The 6,744-nt window shown below is 40.2% G+C and overlaps 1 pseudogene; it reads right to left on the bottom strand.

The window, feature by feature from the left end:
• Positions 1-5,696: 5,696 nt before the first annotated feature.
• Positions 5,697-6,429, bottom strand: LOC125093978 (translationally-controlled tumor protein-like; annotated as a pseudogene).
• Positions 6,430-6,744: the final 315 nt, after the last annotated feature.

The following is a 6,744-nucleotide window of genomic DNA, read 5'->3' as shown; positions in this document are numbered from 1 at the left end:
AGTCAGTTTGTATGGTAGGAAAAGCAGGATCTCCTTTTCCTCTCAGAACCCAGATATTCTTTGGAAACACAGATATCCTCTACTCCTCTTTCCTTCCCACCTCCTATTTCTGATCAATTCTTATTTAATTTTTGACTTACTTCTTCACTTCTTAGACCCCTTTGGTCTTCTCTAAGCCACACTTTGGGTACAAATAATGCTAACTTTTTTTTTTTTTTTAAGATTTTATTTATTTGAGAGAAAGAGAGAGAGAGAGAGAGAAAGCATGAGAAGGTCAAGGGTCAGAGTGAGAAGCAGACTCCCTGCCGAGTAGGGAGCCTGATGCGGGACTCGATTCTGGGACTCCAGGATCATGACCTGAGCCGAAGGCAGTCACTTAACCCATTGAGCCACCCAGGCGCCTAAATACTGCTAACTTTTTAAAAATGCCGTTCACATAGGCAGCTTTGTGTGGCAGTCTTTTTGATGAAGATCAGGAGTAAGGAATGAGACTATAAGGTCATGGTGGAGTCAACACTTGAAACACTGGCATGCTGCTTCTACTAAAGTGCCCAGCATCCTCACCACCATCTCCTGGATGCCCTTATCGCTTCAGACATTGCTTCCCATTGTAGGACAAACCCCACCCCACCCTCTCTCGTCCCACGCCTGGATTTTCCTGTCTTCATTTCATCCCTGGGACCCATCCTGCCTTTTTAGGCCACACCCAGAAATGCCATTGTTGCCTGTGTTTTATTATGCATAGCAATTTAGCTTTTTTCTTTGTCCTTCTCTTCTTAACCTAGTTCCTGAAATAAAAAATCATAAGGACTCATCAGACATATTTGGTAACAAAACCTCGCTCTCTCGTCAAACTGATTTTCCTACCTCATAAGAGCAAGTCTTTTGGTGGAATCTTAATTGGGGCAAAAGTCAGTGAAAGTCCATCCAAAGCGTGTTTTTGGGGGAGGGGAGGATAGGTAAAAGGTTCGATCTAGATCAGTTACCAATGAGCTTCTTTGAGCAAAGCCTTAGAAAATGTTGCCAGTTATAAGACATGTTTTTTTTTTTGTTTTGTTTTTTAAAGACATGTTTTTTAAAAACAATGCAAACCAGAAAGCATTAAGATCAGGAAAAGCTATTTAAAAGTGCTTCAGGCTTGTTTTAAGAACCAAAATTTCAAAAGAGCTTTCGAACTTTGTGTATTTTGAAAGTCTTTGTCGAAGCTTCTTGTTCAGTGGAATAGTTTCTTTGAGGTTAGATGGGACATTAACAATATTTGTGGTTACATTAATTTCATATGTAGTCATGGTGTAATTAGTTATATGGTTACATAAATATATAAGAAATACATGAGCAAGAAGAATGGCAAAACAGGTGAATTAGCTCTGAAAGAGGTACGCCCCTTAAGACCATGCTCAGAACTCCTGTTCTGACCCCCAGGGGGTCCCAACAAATTATTTGAAAAAGTTCAGCAAATAGGGAATATAGATGTATCCAAGGATGCTAGTCCTTACAGTCCACTAAGTAGATGGGAAGGAATGTTTTTATAGGTCCTAAAAATATCCCCAAATTCACCCTGCCCATCTGCTCACCACACACAGTTGCAGAGTCCTGTTTTGTGGTGCGCCTGCCATTCTGGAAGATTCTGAGCAGTTTCGTAGTGAGAAGAGCAGTTTCTCTGCAGCACACTCTCCAGACTCAGGAAATCTTGCTATTCTGAGCATGAATGCCCCTGTAACCTAATATTTCTATTGAATTTATAGACCGATATTATAAATACATGTTGGGTAGACGGGCACATGGCTGGGTGAAGGGTTCCTGCAGCTATTGATCTCAGTACAATAAAGAGTAAGTGGTGCCACTGGAAATTTGATTTTTATGTGATGGAAATGTGCTGAATCATCGATTATAGTTATACCCCATATGTTTCAGGGACATTTATAAAGCTGTGGAGCTAAATCAAATCAGACTCGGAGTATATAGAGAAAATATTTGCAGAAAGCATTGGGGGGTCGTCAAAAATATGACTTGAAAGAATGACGTTTAGGGCCTTCCTGGAATAATGCTGTGCAGAACACAGAGGCGTTTAAAGCATGGCTTTGAGCATGGCTACATTAACTGAATTCCTCGAAATCAAATGCAAAATAAATAAATTTATTAATGTAATCTATAAGAAGGGTACAAAATAGCTTACATGCTATGAGGTCTATGAATAGCTTTAAAATTTCCCAAATACCAGGCAAATAGAGTATGTCTCTTACATGCACACCTTCTCCCTTAAGAGTTGAGAGAGTAAAATAATTTGATGGTTTGGGAATGAGCAGTTTTTAAAAATTCTTGATATAACATTATATTAAGCAAGAAGCTAGCAGACGAACACTGAGGTATGAAATCTATAATAGATGCACGGAATTCTTAAGTGATTGATGACAAATGCTATGGTGTAGAGCTGGCAGTGGAGAAGCAGCTACTATGGGAATATAGATATTGATGATATAAACTTAATCGAGCCCTCAAATGTTAATTGGAAAAGCCTCATGAAGAAATCTGACTTTGTTGTGAATACTTGTTACTTAGGTTTCTGATCTGTTGACTAAAACGTGTGACACTAGCATGCAGGCTGCTTGGAGTGGTGTCACACATTGCAAAGCCTAGCCACCCTGCGTGATTTGTAAACACACTGGTGGGTGATGTGTTTCCTTTCTGGATTATCTCACTTTATCAAGTCATGTGAGAAATCCCTGAGGAGTGGCCATTAACAGAGTGTAAGGTATTGGACTTGGAACCCAGAAATCCATAGTTCAGACCTCACTTTTCTATAACCAGACGGATGACCTTGGGCGAGCCATTTAATTTCCCTGGGTGCTTGAACTAAATAGTATTAATAATTCCTGTTTATTATATGCCAATACTCTGCTAAGCATACTTTCTTATCTCATTAATAACCCTTTTAAGTAAATATACTCTCCATTGACACAGAAAAAAAAAAACTAAGGTCTAGGGATATAAGAAAATTGCCCAAGGTTGCAGAGCTAGTAAAGAGGAGAAATGGGCTTTTAATTGAGGCCTGTTTGTTCTAAGTTTTAAGATCCCTGGTAGATCTTAATGCGTCCTGATTTGCATTGTTTTAAAAAAAACATGTCATGGGCGCCTGGGTGGCTCAGTGGGTTAAGCCGCTGCCTTCGGCTCAGGTCATGATCTCAGGGTCCTGGGATCGAGTGCCGCGTCGGGCTCTCTGCTCAGCAGGGAGCCTGCTTCCCTTCCTCTCTCTCTGCCTGCCTCTCTGCCTACTTGTGATCTCTGTCTGTCAAATAAATAAATAAAATCTTTAAAAAAACAAAACAAAACATGTCATGTAACACTCTGAAGCACATTCACTGTGCCATGTGGCCTTCCTGAAGGAGCAAGCCTCCTCCAAGATAGCTTGGTCACATCATGGTGAGAAGCACAGAGAGACCCAGAAAGCCCGAGTTTCGATCCCACTTGCTAGCTTTGTGGATTTCAGCAAACTACTTCCCCGCTGCATGTCTCCATGTTTTCATCTGTAGAATGGGGATTAATAAGAGTATCTACATCTTAAAGTTGCTACAAAATATTAAGTAACACATTTAGCAGGTTGATGCCCAAGTGCAGTATCAGCATTAACTCTTATTTTCTCTGGCCCCAAATTTATAGATAGACACCAACATATGTGAAAAATACAATTGAATTGGTGAATAACTATTTATTAATATTTTAACGTCGTTTATAAACCTATGCCAGGTATTTTAGGAAATGTAATGTTAAATATTGACACCGTCCTTGTTCTAAACAATAATCATTCCACAGAGTGAAATCTGTAGCCTCCCAGAACTTCCCTTTACATTGTTAATGGCCATAAGGAATGCAAACTCCATGGGAGAAAGTCAAGTTTATCACGGAGTATTCTTCACTCAGAGACACTGATCACTATCAGATTGCCTTTTATCCTGTGTGAGTATGATGTTAGGTAAAGCATACATTTTTTCCCCAACTTTTTGAGAAAAATATTAAATGGTGTATTACTAGTAACTCAGTTTTCTGATTATTGCCTTTTAAATGTGTTCTTTCATTATATATTTAAAGATATTGTGTTTTGTGAGTTTGTTTTTTCGTTATGACTTCTTTTTTCTTTCTCTGTGGCCTGGAGAGGATGCATTAATACTTCATGAGAACTTATTTATATTTATAAAGTTTCCAAAAAATAAAGCTTCAAAGCCAAAGATTCTCAATTTGGGGACTTATGTATTACAACAACTGATGCCTAAAAGGCTGGAAGGTTAATTTTACTCCTTAAGTGGAAAGCACTTCTTACCTAAAATCAAAAAATTAGTCATTGAACAGGTGACATTTTTCATGCCATTATTGCTGAGGTCTGATTAGAAGTTACATTTTTGAATATTTGGAACAGCTTACATAATATGTACCTCAGAGTCCCAAAATATTCTCTAAAAACAGTGCACCCGAGATCTGTGATTTACCTGCAAAATATAATAGAGAAACATTTCTGAATTTGCCTAAGGTCACAGAATGAAATAGAGATAGAATCTGGAAATCCCACCTTGATCAAAGTCCAGTGAATCTCTAAAAACCTCTCGGGTATCACACATTGTATATACTGTGAGGGTAGAAAAAGAAATTCAATAGTTCAACAAATATTTACTGAATGCCAATGTATGCCAGGCAATTTCTTCTCAGTTGTCATAATGCAATTTCAGAGCCCTGCAGGTTATCACCACTTTTATTTTATTTTTATTATTTTTTAAAGATTTATTTATTTGAGAGAGAGAGAGAGAGAGAGAATGGGGGGCGGGGCAGAGGGAGAGGAAGACAGGCAGACTCCCCACTGAGCAGAGAGCCTGGAGCAGGTCTTGATCCCAGGACCCTAAGATCATGACTGGAGCTGAAATTAAGAGCCGTACGCTTAATCAAGTGAACCACCCAGGTGCCATTTTCACCACTTTTACTTTGAGGAAAAGAAACTCTGTTGGGGTTGGAATTCAGCAAATCGTCCTTCCCTTCCCCCTCCCGGTGGATGAAGTAGACTTTTCTATTACACTGATGTTGAGCTTGGCCATGTACTTGACTTGGCCAAAAAGTGTTTAAGGTAGGATTCTAGCAAAGACATGCAATGTCATGCATGAGAGACAGCTCCCTTGTGCTTCTGCCATTGGTATGAAGCAATGTGATTTTGGCAATCTACTTGTTTCCAAAAATGGGGGATATATTGATCAGGGCTACCCTAGTTGACTATCCCTTGAAACCTCAGCAATGAGTCAACTCAGCCAACCTGCAGAATCTAAAGCTTGAGGCAGAGCCACTGTAGTGTATCCAAAGAAATGTGAGCATAATGATACATGTTTATTGTTTGTTGTAGGCCATTGAATTTTGCAGGTTGTTTTTTTTGGGGGGTGGGGTGGGGTGGGGGGCTTATTTATTTATTTTAGCTTAAATGCATTTTAATTTTAGACAGCCTACATGACATGTTTTTTTTTTTTTTAAAGATTTTATTTATTTATTTGACAGAGAGAGATCACAAGCAGGCAGAGAGGCAGGCAGAGAGAGGAGGAAGCAGGCTCCCTGCTGAGCAGAGAGCCCGATGCGGGGCTCGATCCCAGGACCCTGAGATCATGACCTGAGCCGAAGGCAGCGGCTTAACCCACTGAGCCACCCAGGCACCCCATGTTTTTTTTTTTCTTAGAAACAATGCCTCTGCTCCAAATAAATCAGGGTCAAAATAAACGAAGAGCTCAAGATGACATCAGTCCCATTTGTCTAAGTCCTGGTGTTGCGCAGATGAAGAGCAGAGCCAGTTATGGCAACAGGTGATACATCTAGAGTCATAGCCAAGTTCATTAACATTTCTCCATTTCTAAACCATCCTTAACAAGAATCCTATATGGGGTCATACCACCCTCACAGTAGTCCAGCAGAGCAGCCAGGCCATCTGGATTCATGTTTTTACCAATAAAGAACTTGTAGTTTTTGAAATTAGCAAAGATGTGCTTGATGTGTTCTGCAGCTCCTGTCATAAAAGGGTTTACTCTTTCTGGGCTCTGTTCCTCAAGTTTGCCTTTGATTGATTTCATATAATCTTCAATGTACTTCTTACAGGCTTCCTTTGTGAAGCTGGTTTCCTGCAAGTGATGGTTCATGACAATAACACACCAGGGATGACTGTGATTTCTGTATCTTTGCCTTCCGGCTGTCAGTGGAGGCATTTCCACCAATGAGCAAGTCATCAGTGTTACCCTCTGTCCTGCTGACCACCTTCACCTCCACCTCCTGGCACAGCCCACCCGCGATCTCCCAGATCTTGTAGATGTTAGAGGACATCTCATTATGGCTGATGAGGTCCCAGTAGATGATCATGATGGCGGATGGAGAGAGACAATGGTGGCACTACCTTAGCAGGACCCGGGAGCTCTGAGCAAGTGTGGTGTAGCCTGAGCACTTGGGGGTGGTGGCGTGGTGGGGTGGGAGTGAGCAGGTAGAAAAGTGGGGATGGTTTTTTTATGCAGCAATAGCTGGCTGATACAATTTCTTTAGCCAAAGTCAAAGTTAATATTCAGGGAAAGAAGAGTCTTGCTTTCATATTGACCACCATCTTGTTAGGAAAAGAAGATAAACTCAGAGCCATAAATAATAATTGATAACTCAGATTGTATAATTGAGACCATATGATTTCATAAATTTCCATGAAGGAAAGATTAGTGAGAGTTGGAGGTAGCATAGCATTTACAA

This window comes from Lutra lutra, chromosome 2 (assembly GCF_902655055.1).
Source record: "Lutra lutra chromosome 2, mLutLut1.2, whole genome shotgun sequence".
In the NCBI taxonomy this organism is placed as follows: Eukaryota; Metazoa; Chordata; class Mammalia; order Carnivora; family Mustelidae; genus Lutra; species Lutra lutra.
Note: the sequence above shows the minus strand (reverse complement) of the source record. Positions and strands in the feature narration are given on the sequence as shown.